This window comes from Ipomoea nil, unplaced genomic scaffold (genome assembly GCF_001879475.1).
Source record: "Ipomoea nil cultivar Tokyo-kokei standard unplaced genomic scaffold, Asagao_1.1 scaffold1435, whole genome shotgun sequence".
In the NCBI taxonomy this organism is placed as follows: domain Eukaryota; kingdom Viridiplantae; phylum Streptophyta; class Magnoliopsida; order Solanales; family Convolvulaceae; genus Ipomoea; species Ipomoea nil.
In genome coordinates this window covers 1-15,255 of record NW_017617863.1, presented here as the reverse complement: position 1 = coordinate 15,255, position 15,255 = coordinate 1, and the positions used below count along the sequence as shown (strand labels likewise).

Below are 15,255 nucleotides of genomic sequence, written 5' to 3'. Positions count from 1 at the left end.
AAAATTAAAAAGCTTAATATATTAGAACATCATCCAACCTGCCGGAATCAAACCAGCGACTTAAGGATTTCCAATTTAGATTAGTCCAACTACAGTCCACCACTCTACCAACTGAGCTAGGTCTGAGCTGTTAACATTATTTTTGTCCGATTTATACTCTTTTATGCCATATCGCACAATCTGACATGGCAGTTCGAATGCCGCGTTGACAAACTTAACGGAAAAAATTTCGGTGTTAATATTGTCCTTAATTGTTCAAAATCTTAAAGTAAAAGACTAAATTACACGAAATAAAGGTACAATGACTAAATTGAACAAAACGCTACACTACGGGGACCTAACAGGTACTTTGTCCGACTATGAAATGCTAGTTTCAGTTGCAATTACATGGCCACACGCACCATGGTGTCACATTGGATTGGGTTTACTTAAATAGTAATATGTGACTGTCCTTCTGCCGCGCGAATCGTTGTAGTATAGTGGTGAGCAGTGCTGCAAAAATCGCGCCTAGGCGCTGGGCGGGGGAGGCCGCCGCGAGGAATGGCCTAGACGCCTAACCGGCCGGTTCGGGGAATTTTTTTTTTTTTTTTTTGAAAATGTCGAAAAAGTTTTGGAGGCATAACTTTTGACTCGGTTGTCTGATTTGGTCAAATTTTTTTTTCAAATCGCGTATTTTTTCGAGATCTATACACCCGCAAACAGCCAAAGGCGGTTTGGTCCACTAATTTCTCAAAAAAATGCCTCTTTAGTTCTTAATTTTAGTTTTTTATGTATTTAGATGGTTTAAACAATATTTTGAACAATTTTACAACCACTTTCGTAAATAGTTTCTAAGAAACAACTATGGAAACCTTATGTTTTATTACTAAATTTAAAAAAATTTAATTTTTAATTTTATTAAAATAAAAAAAAACTATAATAATAAATAAAAAATCGGCGCCTAGGCGCCCTAGCCGCCTAGGGGGCGCCTAACGTTTTATGCAGCATTGGTGGTGAGTATTCCCGCCTGTCACTCGGGAGACCTGGGTTCAATCCCCGCAACAGCGTTTTTTTTTTAGCTCTTCAAAAAAAATTAAAATGCTTAATATTGTAAAAATCAATCGACCTGCCGGATTCGAACCAGCGACCTAAGGATTTCCAACTTAGATTAATCAAACTACAGTCCTCCGCTCTACCAACTGAGCTAAGGTCGGAGCTATTAACTATATTTTTGTCCGTATTGCACTCTTTATGCCACATCGCACAATCCGACATGGCAGTTCGAATGCCACGTAGAAAAAAACTTAACGGAAAAAATTATGGTGTTAATGTTGTCCTTAATTGTTCTAAATCTTAAAGTACCGGGACTAGATTACACAAAATAAACGTACAATAACTAAATTGAACAAAACGCTACAGTACAGGGACTAAACAGGTACTTTGTCCGACTATGAAATGTTAGTTTCAATTGCAATTAGATCGCCACACGAACCATGGTGCCACATTTGATTGGACTTACTTAAATAGAAATTTGTGACAGTCCTTTCTGCGCGCGAGTCGTTGTAGTATAGTGGTGAGTATCCCCGCCTGTCACGCGGGAGACCGGGTTCGATCCCGGCAACGGCGTCTTTTTTTTTTTTTAGCTCTTCAAAGGAAAAATTAAAAAGCTTAATATATTAGAACATCAATCCAACCTGCCGGAATCAAACCAGCGACTTAAGGATTTCCAATTTAGATTAGTCCAACTACAGTCCACCACTCTACCAACTGAGCTAAGGTCTGAGCTGTTAACATTATTTTTGTCCGATTTATACTCTTTTATGCCATATCGCACAATCTGACATGGCAGTTCGAATGCCGCGTTGACAAACTTAACGGAAAAAATTTTCGGTGTTAATATTGTCCTTAATTGTTCAAAATCTTAAAGTAAAAGGACTAAATTACACGAAATAAAGGTACAATGACTAAATTGAAACAAAACGCTACACTACGGGGACCTAACAGGTACTTTGTCCGACTATGAAATGCTAGTTTCAGTTGCAATTAAATGGCCACACGCACCATGGTGTCACATTGGATTGGGTTTACTTAAATAGTAATATGTGACTGTCCTGTACTGCCGCGCGAATCGTTGTAGTATAGTGGTGAGCAGTGCTGCAAAAATCGCGCCTAGGCGCTGGCGGGGGAGGCGCCGCGAGGAATGGCCTAGACCGCCTAACCGGCCGGTTCGGGGAATTTTTTTTTTTTTTTTGAAAATGTCGAAAAAGTTTTGGAAGGCATAACTTTTGACTCGGTTGTCTGATTTGGTCAAATTTTTTTTTCAAATCGCGTATTTTTTCGAGATCTAAACACCGCAAACAGCCAAAGGCGGTTTGGTCCACTAATTTCTCAAAAAATGCCTCTTTAGTTCTTAATTTTAGTTTTTTATGTATTTAGATGGTTTAAACAATATTTTGAACAATTTTACACCACTTTCGTAAATAGTTTCTAAGAAACAACTATGGAAACCTTATGTTTTATTACTAAATTTAAAAAAATTTAATTTTTAATTTTATTAAAATAAAAAAAAAACTATAATAATAAATAAAAAATCGGCGCCTACTAGGGGGGCCTAACGTTTTATGCAGCATTGGTGGTGAGTATTCCCGCCTGTCACTCGGGAGACCGGGTTCAATCCCCAGCAACAGCGTTTTTTTTTAGCTCTTCAAAGGAAAAATTAAAATGCTTAATATTGTAAAAAATCAATCCGACCTGCCGGATTCAAACCAGCGACCTAAGGATTTCCAACTTAGATTAATCAAACTACAGTCCTCCGCTCTACCAACTGAGCTAAGGTCGGAGCTATTAACTATATTTTTGTCCGTATTGCACTCTTTTATGCCACATCGCACAATCCGACATGGCAGTTCGAATGCCACGTAGAAAAAAACTTAACGGAAAAAATTATGGTGTTAATGTTGTCCTTAATTGTTCTAAATCTTAAAGTACCGGGACTAGATTACACAAAATAAACGTACAATAACTAAATTGAACAAAACGCTACAGTACAGGGACTAAACAGGTACTTTGTCCGACTATGAAATGTTAGTTTCAATTGCAATTAGATCGCCACACGAACCATGGTGCCACATTTGATTGGACTTACTTAAATAGAAATTTGTGACAGTCCTGTTCTGCCGCGCGAGTCGTTGTAGTATAGTGGTGAGTATCCCCGCCTGTCACGCGGGACCCGGGTTCGATCCCCGGCAACGGCGTCTTTTTTTTTTTTAGCTCTTCAAAGGAAAAATTAAAAAGCTTAATATATTAGAACATCAATCCAACCTGCCGGAATCAAACCAGCGACTTAAGGATTTCCAATTTAGATTAGTCCAACTACAGTCCACCACTCTACCAACTGAGCTAAGGTCTGAGCTGTTAACATTTTTTGTCCGATTTATACTCTTTTATGCCATATCGCACAATCTGACATGGCAGTTCGAATGCCGCGTTGACAAACTTAACGGAAAAAATTTTCGGTGTTAATATTGTCCTTAATTGTTCAAAATCTTAAAGTAAAAGGACTAAATTACACGAAATAAAGGTACAATGACTAAATTGAAACAAAACGCTACACTACGGGGACCTAACAGGTACTTTGTCCGACTATGAAATGCTAGTTTCAGTTGCAATTACATGGCCACACGCACCATGGTGTCACATTGGATTGGGTTTACTTAAATAGTAATATGTGACAGTCCTGTACTGCCGCGCGAATCGTTGTAGTATAGTGGTGAGCAGTGCTGCAAAAATCGCGCCTAGGCGCTGGGCGGGGGAGGCCGCCGCGAGGAATGCCTAGACCGCCTAACCGGCCGGTTCGGGATTTTTTTTTTTTTTTTTGAAAATGTCGAAAAAGTTTTGGAGGCATAACTTTTGACTCGGTTGTCTGATTTGGTCAAATTTTTTTTTCAAATCGCGTATTTTTCGAGATCTATACACCGCAAACAGCCAAAGGCGGTTTGGTCCACTAATTTCTCAAAAAAATGCCTCTTTAGTTCTTAATTTTAGTTTTTTATGTATTTAGATGGTTTAAACAATATTTTGAACAATTTTACACCACTTTCGTAAATAGTTTCTAAGAAACAACTATGGAAACCTTATGTTTTATTACTAAATTTAAAAAAATTTAATTTTTAATTTTATTAAAAATAAAAAAAAACTATAATAATAAATAAAAAATCGGCGCCTAGGCGCCCCCTAGCCGCCTAGGGGCGCCTAACGTTTTATGCAGCATTGGTGGTGAGTATTCCCGCCTGTCACTCGGGAGACCTGGGTTCAATCCCAGCAACAGCGTTTTTTTTAGCTCTTCAAAGGAAAAATTAAAATGCTTAATATTGTAAAAAATCAATCCGACCTGCCGGATTCGAACCAGCGACCTAAGGATTTCCAACTTAGATTAATCAAACTACAGTCCTCCGCTCTACCAACTGAGCTAAGGTCGGAGCTATTAACTATATTTTTGTCCGTATTGCACTCTTTTATGCCACATCGCACAATCCGACATGGCAGTTCGAATGCCACGTAGAAAAAAACTTAACGGAAAAAATTATGGGTTAATGTTGTCCTAATTGTTCTAAATCTTAAAGTACCGGACTAGATTACACAAAATAAACGTACAATAACTAAATTGAACAAAACGCTACAGTACAGGGACTAAACAGGTACTTTGTCCGACTATGAAATGTTAGTTTCAATTGCAATTAGATCGCCACACGAACCATGGTGCCACATTTGATTGGACTTACTTAAATAGAAATTTGTGACAGTCCTTTCTGCGCGCGAGTCGTTGTAGTATAGTGGTGAGTATCCCCTGTCACGCGGGAGACCCGGGTTCGATCCCCGGCAACGGCGTCTTTTTTTTTTTTTTTTTAGCTCTTCAAAGGAAAAATTAAAAAGCTTAATATATTAGAACATCAATCCAACCTGCCGGAATCAAACCAGCGACTTAAGGATTTCCAATTTAGATTAGTCCAACTACAGTCCACCACTCTACCAACTGAGCTAAGGTCTGAGCTGTTAACATTATTTTTGTCCGATTTATACTCTTTTATGCCATATCGCACAATCTGACATGGCAGTTCGAATGCCGCGTTGACAAACTTAACGGAAAAATTTTCGGTGTTAATATTGTCCTTAATTGTTCAAAATCTTAAAGTAAAAGGACTAAATTACACGAAATAAAGGTACAATGACTAAATTGAACAAAACGCTACACTACGGGGACCTAAGGTACTTTTCCGACTATGAAATGCTAGTTTCAGTTGCAATTACATGGCCACACGCACCATGGTGTCACATTGGATTGGGTTTACTTAAATAGTAATATGTGACTGTCCTGTACTGCCGCGCGAATCGTTGTAGTATAGTGGTGAGCAGTGCTGCAAAAATCGCGCCTAGGCGCTGGGCGGGGAGGCCGCCGCGAGGAATGGCCTAGACCGCCTAACCGGCCGGTTCGGGGAATTTTTTTTTTTTTTTGAAAATGTCGAAAAAGTTTTGGAAGGCATAACTTTTGACTCGGTTGTCTGATTTGGTCAAATTTTTTTTTCAAATCGCGTATTTTTTCGAGATCTATACACCGCAAACAGCCAAAGGCGGTTTGGTCCACTAATTTCTCAAAAAAATGCCTCTTTAGTTCTTAATTTTAGTTTTTTATGTATTTAGATGGTTAAACAATATTTTGAACAATTTTACCACCACTTTCGTAAATAGTTTCTAAGAAACAACTATGGAAACCTTATGTTTTATTACTAAATTTAAAAAAATTTAATTTTTAATTTTATTAAAAATAAAAAAAAACTATAATAATAAATAAAAAATCGGCGCCTAGCCGCCTAGGGGCGCCTAACGTTTTATGCAGCATTGGTGGTGAGTATTCCCGCCTGTCACTCGGGAGACCTGGGTTCAATCCCGGCAACAGCGTTTTTTTTTAGCTCTTCAAAGGAAAAATTAAAATGCTTAATATTGTAAAAAATCAATCCGACCTGCGGATTCGAACCAGCGACCTAAGGATTTCCAACTTAGATTAATCAAACTACAGTCCTCCGCTCTACCAACTGAGCTAAGGTCGGAGCTATTAACTATATTTTTGTCCGTATTGCACTCTTTTATGCCACATCGCACAATCCGACATGGCAGTTCGAATGCCACGTAGAAAAAAACTTAACGGAAAAAATTATGGTGTTAATGTTGTCCTTAATTGTTCTAAATCTTAAAGTACCGGGACTAGATTACACAAAATAAACGTACAATAACTAAATTGAACAAAACGCTACAGTACAGGGACTAAACAGGTACTTTGTCCGACTATGAAATGTTAGTTTCAATTGCAATTAGATCGCCACACGAACCATGGTGCCACATTTGATTGGACTTACTTAAATAGAAATTTGTGACAGTCCTGTTCTGCCGCGCGAGTCGTTGTAGTATAGTGGTGAGTATCCCCGCCTGTCACGCGGGAGACCCGGTTCGATCCCCGGCAACGGCGTCTTTTTTTTTTTTTAGCTCTTCAAAGGAAAAATTAAAAAGCTTAATATATTAGAACATCAATCCAACCTGCCGGAATCAAACCAGCGACTTAAGGATTTCCAATTTAGATTAGTCCAACTACAGTCCACCACTCTACCAACTGAGCTAAGGTCTGAGCTGTTAACATTATTTTGTCCGATTTATACTCTTTTATGCCATATCGCACAATCTGACATGGCAGTTCGAATGCCGCGTTGACAAACTTAACGGAAAAAATTTTCGGTGTTAATATTGTCCTTAATTGTTCAAAATCTTAAAGTAAAAGGACTAAATTACACGAAATAAAGGTACAATGACTAAATTGAACAAAACGCTACACTACGGGGACCTAACAGGTACTTTGTCCGATTATGAAATGCTAGTTTCAGTTGCAATTACATGGCCACACGCACCATGGTGTCACATTGGATTGGGTTTACTTAAATAGTAATATGTGACAGTCCTGTACTGCCGCGCGAATCGTTGTAGTATAGTGGTGAGCAGTGCTGCAAAAATCGCGCCTAGGCGCTGGGCGGGAGGCCGCCGCGAGGAATGGCCTAGACCGCCTAACCGGCCGGTTCGGGGAATTTTTTTTTTTTTTTGAAAATGTCGAAAAAGTTTTGGAGGCATAACTTTTGACTCGGTTGTCTGATTTGGTCAAATTTTTTTTTCAAATCGCGTTTTTTCGAGATCTATACACCGCAAACAGCCAAAGGCGGTTTGGTCCACTAATTTCTCAAAAAAATGCCTCTTTAGTTCTTAATTTTAGTTTTTTATGTATTTAGATGGTTTAAACAATATTTTGAACAATTTTACCACCACTTTCGTAAATAGTTTCTAAGAAACAACTATGGAAACCTTATGTTTTATTACTAAATTTAAAAAATTTAATTTTTAATTTTATTAAAAATAAAAAAAAACTAATAATAAATAAAAAATCGGCGCCTAGGGCCCCTAGCCGCCTAGGGGGCCTAACGTTTTATGCAGCATTGGTGGTGAGTATTCCCGCCTGTCACTCGGGAGACCTGGGTTCAATCCCCAGCAACAGCGTTTTTTTTTAGCTCTTCAAAGGAAAAATTAAAATGCTTAATATTGTAAAAAATCAATCCGACCTGCCGGATTCGAACCAGCGACCTAAGGATTTCCAACTTAGATTAATCAAACTACAGTCCTCCGCTCTACCAACTGAGCTAAGGTCGGAGCTATTAACTATATTTTTGTCCGTATTGCACTCTTTTATGCCACATCGCACAATCCGACATGGCAGTTTCGAATGCCACGTAGAAAAAAACTTAACGGAAAAATTATGGTGTTAATGTTGTCCTTAATTGTTCTAAATCTTAAAGTACCGGGACTAGATTACACAAAATAAACGTACAATAACTAAATTGAACAAAACGCTACAGTACAGGGACTAAACAGGTACTTTGTCCGACTATGAAATGTTAGTTTCAATTGCAATTAGATCGCCACACGAACCATGGTGCCACATTTGATTGGACTTACTTAAATAGAAATTTGTGACAGTCCTGTTCTGCCGCGCGAGTCGTTGTAGTATAGTGGTGAGTATCCCCGCCTGTCACGCGGGAGACCCGGGTTCGATCCCCGCAACGGCGTCTTTTTTTTTTTTAGCTCTTCAAAGGAAAAATTAAAAAGCTTAATATATTAGAACATCAATCCAACCTGCCGGAATCAAACCAGCGACTTAAGGATTTCCAATTTAGATTAGTCCAACTACAGTCCACCACTCTACCAACTGAGCTAAGGTCTGAGCTGTTAACATTATTTTTGTCCGATTTATACTCTTTTATGCCATATCGCACAATCTGACATGGCAGTTCGAATGCCGCGTTGACAAACTTAACGGAAAAAATTTTCGGTGTTAATATTGTCCTTAATTGTTCAAAATCTTAAAGTAAAAGGACTAAATTACACGAAATAAAGGTACAATGACTAAATTGAACAAAACGCTACACTACGGGGACCTAACAGGTACTTTGTCCGACTATGAAATGCTAGTTTCAGTTGCAATTACATGGCCACACGCACCATGGTGTCACATTGGATTGGGTTTACTTAAATAGTAATATGTGACTGTCCTGTACTGCCGCGCGAATCGTTGTAGTATAGTGGTGAGCAGTGCTGCAAAAATCGCGCCTAGGCGCTGGGCGGGGGGAGGCCGCCGCGAGGAATGGCCTAGACCGCCTAACCGGCCGGTTCGGGGAATTTTTTTTTTTTTTTTGAAAATGTCGAAAAAGTTTTGGAGGGCATAACTTTTGACTCGGTTGTCTGATTTGGTCAAATTTTTTTTCAAATCGCGTATTTTTTCGAGATCTATACACCGCAAACAGCCAAAGGCGGTTTGGTCCACTAATTTCTCAAAAAAATGCCTCTTTAGTTCTTAATTTTAGTTTTTTATGTATTTAGATGGTTTAAACAATATTTTGAACAATTTTACCACCACTTTCGTAAATAGTTTCTAAGAAACAACTATGGAAACCTTATGTTTTATTACTAAATTTAAAAAATTTAATTTTTAATTTTATTAAAAATAAAAAAAAAACTATAATAATAAATAAAAAAATCGGCGCCTAGGCGCCCCTAGCCGCCTAGGGGCGCCTAACGTTTTATGCAGCATTGTGGTGAGTATTCCCGCCTGTCACTCGGAGACCTGGGTTCAATCCCCGCAACAGCGTTTTTTTTTTAGCTCTTCAAAGGAAAAATTAAAATGCTTAATATTGTAAAAAATCAATCCGACCTGCCGGATTCGAACCAGCGACCTAAGGATTTCCAACTTAGATTAATCAAACTACAGTCCTCCGCTCTACCAACTGAGCTAAGGTCGGAGCTATTAACTATATTTTTGTCCGTATTGCACTCTTTTATGCCACATCGCACAATCCGACATGGCAGTTCGAATGCCACGTAGAAAAAAACTTAACGGAAAAAATTATGGTGTTAATGTTGTCCTTAATTGTTCTAAATCTTAAAGTACCGGGACTAGATTACACAAAATAAACGTACAATAACTAAATTGAACAAACGCTACAGTACAGGACTAAACAGGTACTTTGTCCGACTATGAAATGTTAGTTTCAATTGCAATTAGATCGCACACGAACCATGGTGCCACATTTGATTGGACTTACTTAAATAGAAATTTGTGACAGTCCTGTTCTGCCGCGCGAGTCGTTGTAGTATAGTGGTGAGTATCCCCGCCTGTCACGCGGGAGACCCGGGTTCGATCCCGGCAACGCGTCTTTTTTTTTTTTTTTTTAGCTCTTCAAAGGAAAAATTAAAAAGCTTAATATATTAGAACATCAATCCAACCTGCCGGAATCAAACCAGCGACTTAAGGATTTCCAATTTAGATTAGTCCAACTACAGTCCACCACTCTACCAACTGAGCTAAGGTCTGAGCTGTTAACATTATTTTTTGTCCGATTTATACTCTTTTATGCCATATCGCACAATCTGACATGGCAGTTCGAATGCCGCGTTGACAAACTTAACGGAAAAAATTTTCGGTGTTAATATTGTCCTTAATTGTTCAAAATCTTAAAGTAAAAGGACTAAATTACACGAAATAAAGGTACAATGACTAAATTGAACAAAACGCTACACTACGGGGACCTAACAGGTACTTTGTCCGACTATGAAATGCTAGTTTCAGTTGCAATTACATGGCCACACGCACCATGGTGTCACATTGGATTGGGTTTACTTAAATAGTAATATGTGACTGTCCTGTACTGCCGCCGCGAATCGTTTAGTATAGTGGTGAGCAGTGCTGCAAAAATCGCGCCTAGGCGCTGGGCGGGGGAGGCCGCCGCGAGGAATGGCCTAGACCGCCTAACCGGCCGGTTCGGGGAATTTTTTTTTTTTTTTTGAAAATGTCGAAAAAGTTTTGGAAGGCATAACTTTTGACTCGGTTGTCTGATTTGGTCAAATTTTTTTTTCAAATCGCGTATTTTTTCGAGATCTATACACCGCAAACAGCCAAAGGCGGTTTGGTCCACTAATTTCTCAAAAAAATGCCTCTTTAGTTCTTAATTTTAGTTTTTTATGTATTTAGATGGTTTAAACAATATTTTGAACAATTTTACCACCACTTTCGTAAATAGTTTCTAAGAAACAACTATGGAAACCTTATGTTTTATTACTAAATTTAAAAAAATTTAATTTTTAATTTTATTAAAAATAAAAAAAAAACTATAATAATAAATAAAAAATCGGCGCCTAGGCGCCCCTAGCCGCCTAGGGGCGCCTAACGTTTTATGCAGCATTGGTGGTGAGTATTCCCGCCTGTCACTCGGGAGACCTGGGTTCAATCCCAGCAACAGCGTTTTTTTTTTAGCTTCAAAGGAAAAATTAAAATGCTTAATATTGTAAAAAATCAATCCGACCTGCCGGATTCAAACCAGCGACCTAAGGATTTCCAACTTAGATTAATCAAACTACAGTCCTCCGCTCTACCAACTGAGCTAAGGTCGGAGCTATTAACTATATTTTGTCCGTATTGCACTCTTTTATGCCACATCGCACAATCCGACATGGCAGTTCGAATGCCACGTAGAAAAAAACTTAACGGAAAAAATTATGGTGTTAATGTTGTCCTTAATTGTTCTAAATCTTAAGTACCGGACTAGATTACACAAAATAAACGTACAATAACTAAATTGAACAAAACGCTACAGTACAGGGACTAAACAGGTACTTTGTCCGACTATGAAATGTTAGTTTCAATTGCAATTAGATCGCCACACGAACCATGGTGCCACATTTGATTGGACTTACTTAAATAGAAATTTGTGACAGTCCTGTTCTGCCGCGCGAGTCGTTGTAGTATAGTGGTGAGTATCCCGCCTGTCACGCGGGAGACCGGGTTCGATCCGGCAACGGCTTTTTTTTTTTTTTTTTAGCTCTTCAAAGGAAAAATTAAAAAGCTTAATATATTAGAACATCAATCCAACCTGCCGGAATCAAACCAGCGACTTAAGGATTTCCAATTTAGATTAGTCCAACTACAGTCCACCACTCTACCAACTGAGCTAAGGTCTGAGCTGTTAACATTATTTTTGTCCGATTTATACTCTTTTATGCCATTCGCACAATCTGACATGGCAGTTCGAATGCCGCGTTGACAAACTTAACGGAAAAAATTTTCGGTGTTAATATTGTCCTTAATTGTTCAAAATCTTAAAGTAAAAGGACTAAATTACACGAAATAAAGGTACAATGACTAAATTGAACAAAACGCTACACTACGGGACCTAACAGGTACTTTGTCCGATTATGAAATGCTAGTTTCAGTTGCAATTACATGGCCACACGCACCATGGTGTCACATTGGATTGGGTTTACTTAAATAGTAATATGTGACAGTCCTGTACTGCCGCGCGAATCGTTGTAGTAGTATAGTGTGAGCAGTGCTGCAAAAATCGCGCCTAGGCGCTGGGGGGGAGCGCCCGAGGAATGGCCTAGACCGCCTAACCGGCCGGTTCGGGAATTTTTTTTTTTTTGAAAATGTCGAAAAAGTTTTGGAGGCATAACTTTTGACTCGGTTGTCTGATTTGGTCAAATTTTTTTTTCAAATCGCGTATTTTTTCGAGATCTATACACCGCAAACAGCCAAAGGCGGTTTGGTCCACTAATTTCTCAAAAAAATGCCTCTTTAGTTCTTAATTTTAGTTTTTTATGTATTTAGATGGTTTAAACAATATTTTGAACAATTTTACCACCACTTTCGTAAATAGTTTCTAAGAAACAACTATGGAAACCTTATGTTTTATTACTAAATTTAAAAAAATTTAATTTTTAATTTTATTAAAAATAAAAAAAAAACTATAATAAAAATAAAAAAATCGGCGCCTAGGCCCCCTAGCCGCCTAGGGGCGCCTAACGTTTTATGCAGCATTGGTGGTGAGTATTCCCGCCTGTCACTCGGGAGACCTGGGTTCAATCCCCGCAACAGCGTTTTTTTTTTTAGCTCTTCAAAGGAAAAATTAAAATGCTTAATATTGTAAAAAATCAATCCGACCTGCCGGATTCAAACCAGCGACCTAAGGATTTCCAACTTAGATTAATCAAACTACAGTCCTCCGCTCTACCAACTGAGCTAAGGTCGGAGCTATTAACTATATTTTTGTCCGTATTGCACTCTTTTATGCCACATCGCACAATCCGACATGGCAGTTCGAATGCCACGTAGAAAAAACTTAACGGAAAAAATTATGGTGTTAATGTTGTCCTTAATTGTTCTAAATCTTAAAGTACCGGGACTAGATTACACAAAATAAACGTACAATAACTAAATTGAACAAAACGCTACAGTACAGGGACTAAACAGGTACTTTGTCCGACTATGAAATGTTAGTTTCAATTGCAATTAGATCGCCACACGAACCATGGTGCCACATTTGATTGGACTTACTTAAATAGAAATTTGTGACAGTCCTGTTCTGCCGCGCGAGTCGTTGTAGTATAGTGGTGAGTATCCCCGCCTGTCACGCGGAGACCCGGGTTCGATCCCGGCAACAACGTTTTTTTTTTTTTTTTAGCTCTTCAAAGGAAAAATTAAAAAGCTTAATATATTTAGAACATCAATCCAACCTGCCGGAATCAAACCAGCGACTTAAGGATTTCCAATTTAGATTAGTCCAACTACAGTCCACCACTCTACCAACTGAGCTAAGGTCTGAGCTGTTAACATTATTTTTGTCCGATTTATACTCTTTTATGCCATATCGCACAATCTGACATGGCAGTTCGAATGCCGCGTTGACAAACTTAACGGAAAAAATTTTCGGTGTTAATATTGTCCTTAATTGTTCAAAATCTTAAAGTAAAAGGACTAAATTACACGAAATAAAGTACAATGACTAAATTGAACAAAACGCTACACTACGGGGACCTAACAGGTACTTTGTCCGACTATGAAATGCTAGTTTCAGTTGCAATTACATGGCCACACGCACCATGGTGTCACATTGGATTGGGTTTACTTAAATAGTAATATGTGACTGTCCTGTACTGCCGCGCGAATCGTTGTAGTATAGTGGTGAGCAGTGCTGCAAAAATCGCGCCTAGGCGCTGGGGGGGGAGGCCGCCGCGAGGAATGGCCTAGACCGCCTAACCGGCCGTTCGGGGAATTTTTTTTTTTTTGAAAATGTCGAAAAAGTTTTGGAAGGCATAACTTTTGACTCGGTTGTCTGATTTGGTCAAATTTTTTTTTCAAATCGCGTATTTTTTCGAGATCTATACACCGCAAACAGCCAAAGGCGGTTTGGTCCACTAATTCTCAAAAAAATGCCTCTTTAGTTCTTAATTTTAGTTTTTTATGTATTTAGATGGTTTAAACAATATTTTGAACAATTTTACACCACTTTCGTAAATAGTTTCTAAGAAACAACTATGGAAACCTTATGTTTTATTACTAAATTTAAAAAATTTAATTTTTAATTTTATTAAAATAAAAAAAAACTATAATAATAAAATAAAAAATCGGCGCCTAGGCGCCCCTAGCCGCCTAGGGCGCCTAACGTTTTATGCAGCATTGGTGGTGAGTATTCCCGCCTGTCACTCGGGAGACCTGGGTTCAATCCCGGCAACAGCGTTTTTTTTTTAGCTCTTCAAAGGAAAAATTAAAATGCTTAATATTGTAAAAAATCAATCCGACCTGCCGGATTCAACCAGCGACCTAAGGATTTCCAACTTAGATTAATCAAACTACAGTCCTCCGCTCTACCAACTGAGCTAAGGTCGGAGCTATTAACTATATTTTTGTCCGTATTGCACTCTTTTATGCCACATCGCACAATCCGACATGGCAGTTCGAATGCCACGTAGAAAAAAACTTAACGGAAAAAATTTATGGTGTTAATGTTGTCCTTAATTGTTCTAAATCTTAAAGTACCGGACTAGATTACACAAAATAAACGTACAATAACTAAATTGAACAAAACGCTACAGTACAGGGACTAAACAGGTACTTTGTCCGACTATGAAATGTTAGTTTCAATTGCAATTAGATCGCCACACGAACCATGGTGCCACATTTGATTGGACTTACTTAAATAGAAATTGTGACAGTCCTGTTCTGCGCGCGAGTCGTTGTAGTATAGTGGTGAGATATCCCCGCCTGTCACCGGGAGACCCGGGTTCGATCCCCGGCAACGGCGTCTTTTTTTTTTTTTTAGCTCTTCAAAGGAAAAATTAAAAAGCTTAATATTTAGAACATCAATCCAACCTGCCGGAATCAAACCAGCGACTTAGGATTTCCAATTTAGATTAGTCCAACTACAGTCCACCACTCTACCAACTGAGCTAAGGTCTGAGCTGTTAACATTTTTTTGTCCGATTTATACTCTTTTATGCCATATCGCACAATCTGACATGGCAGTTCGAATGCCGCGTTGACAAACTTAACGGAAAAAATTTTCGGTGTTAATATTGTCCTTAATTGTTCAAAATCTTAAAGTAAATGACTAAATTACACGAAATAAAGGTACAATGACTAAATTGAACAAAACGCTACACTACGGGGACCTAACAGGTACTTTGTCCGATTATGAAATGCTAGTTTCAGTTGCAATTACATGGCCACACGCACCATGGTGTCACATTGGATTGGGTTTACTTAAATAGTATATGTGACAGTCCTGTACTGCGCGCGAATCGTTGTAGTATAGTGGTGAGCAGTGCTGCAAAAATCGCGCCTAGGCGCTGGCGGGGGGA

General features: G+C 38.6%; 11 non-coding genes across 11 annotated transcripts; 2 read left to right on the top strand and 9 right to left on the bottom strand.

Moving 5' to 3' along the window:
- Positions 1–1,099: 1,099 nt before the first annotated feature.
- Positions 1,100–1,193, bottom strand: TRNAY-GUA. The gene is made up of 2 exons: positions 1,157–1,193; positions 1,100–1,135 (listed from the first exon to the last, which is right to left on the bottom strand). It is a non-coding gene; the product is annotated as a tRNA-Tyr (tRNA).
- Positions 1,194–2,724: 1,531 nt separating this feature from the next.
- Positions 2,725–2,818, bottom strand: TRNAY-GUA. Its single transcript has 2 exons — positions 2,782–2,818; positions 2,725–2,760 (listed from the first exon to the last, which is right to left on the bottom strand). It is a non-coding gene; the product is annotated as a tRNA-Tyr (tRNA).
- Positions 2,819–3,163: 345 nt separating this feature from the next.
- TRNAD-GUC lies at positions 3,164–3,233 on the top strand. Its single transcript has one exon. It is a non-coding gene; the product is annotated as a tRNA-Asp (tRNA).
- A 1,130-nt stretch (positions 3,234–4,363) lies between these two features.
- TRNAY-GUA lies at positions 4,364–4,457 on the bottom strand. The gene is made up of 2 exons: positions 4,421–4,457; positions 4,364–4,399 (listed from the first exon to the last, which is right to left on the bottom strand). It is a non-coding gene; the product is annotated as a tRNA-Tyr (tRNA).
- A 1,533-nt stretch (positions 4,458–5,990) lies between these two features.
- On the bottom strand, positions 5,991–6,083 carry TRNAY-GUA. Its single transcript has 2 exons — positions 6,047–6,083; positions 5,991–6,025 (listed from the first exon to the last, which is right to left on the bottom strand). It is a non-coding gene; the product is annotated as a tRNA-Tyr (tRNA).
- Positions 6,084–7,625: 1,542 nt separating this feature from the next.
- On the bottom strand, positions 7,626–7,719 carry TRNAY-GUA. Its single transcript has 2 exons — positions 7,683–7,719; positions 7,626–7,661 (listed from the first exon to the last, which is right to left on the bottom strand). It is a non-coding gene; the product is annotated as a tRNA-Tyr (tRNA).
- A 345-nt stretch (positions 7,720–8,064) lies between these two features.
- On the top strand, positions 8,065–8,135 carry TRNAD-GUC. The gene has a single exon. It is a non-coding gene; the product is annotated as a tRNA-Asp (tRNA).
- Positions 8,136–9,271: 1,136 nt separating this feature from the next.
- Positions 9,272–9,365, bottom strand: TRNAY-GUA. The gene is made up of 2 exons: positions 9,329–9,365; positions 9,272–9,307 (listed from the first exon to the last, which is right to left on the bottom strand). It is a non-coding gene; the product is annotated as a tRNA-Tyr (tRNA).
- Positions 9,366–10,919: 1,554 nt separating this feature from the next.
- Positions 10,920–11,013, bottom strand: TRNAY-GUA. The gene is made up of 2 exons: positions 10,977–11,013; positions 10,920–10,955 (listed from the first exon to the last, which is right to left on the bottom strand). It is a non-coding gene; the product is annotated as a tRNA-Tyr (tRNA).
- Positions 11,014–12,553: 1,540 nt separating this feature from the next.
- TRNAY-GUA lies at positions 12,554–12,647 on the bottom strand. The gene is made up of 2 exons: positions 12,611–12,647; positions 12,554–12,589 (listed from the first exon to the last, which is right to left on the bottom strand). It is a non-coding gene; the product is annotated as a tRNA-Tyr (tRNA).
- Positions 12,648–14,191: 1,544 nt separating this feature from the next.
- TRNAY-GUA lies at positions 14,192–14,284 on the bottom strand. The gene is made up of 2 exons: positions 14,248–14,284; positions 14,192–14,226 (listed from the first exon to the last, which is right to left on the bottom strand). It is a non-coding gene; the product is annotated as a tRNA-Tyr (tRNA).
- Between the last annotated feature and the right edge of the window lie 971 nt (positions 14,285–15,255).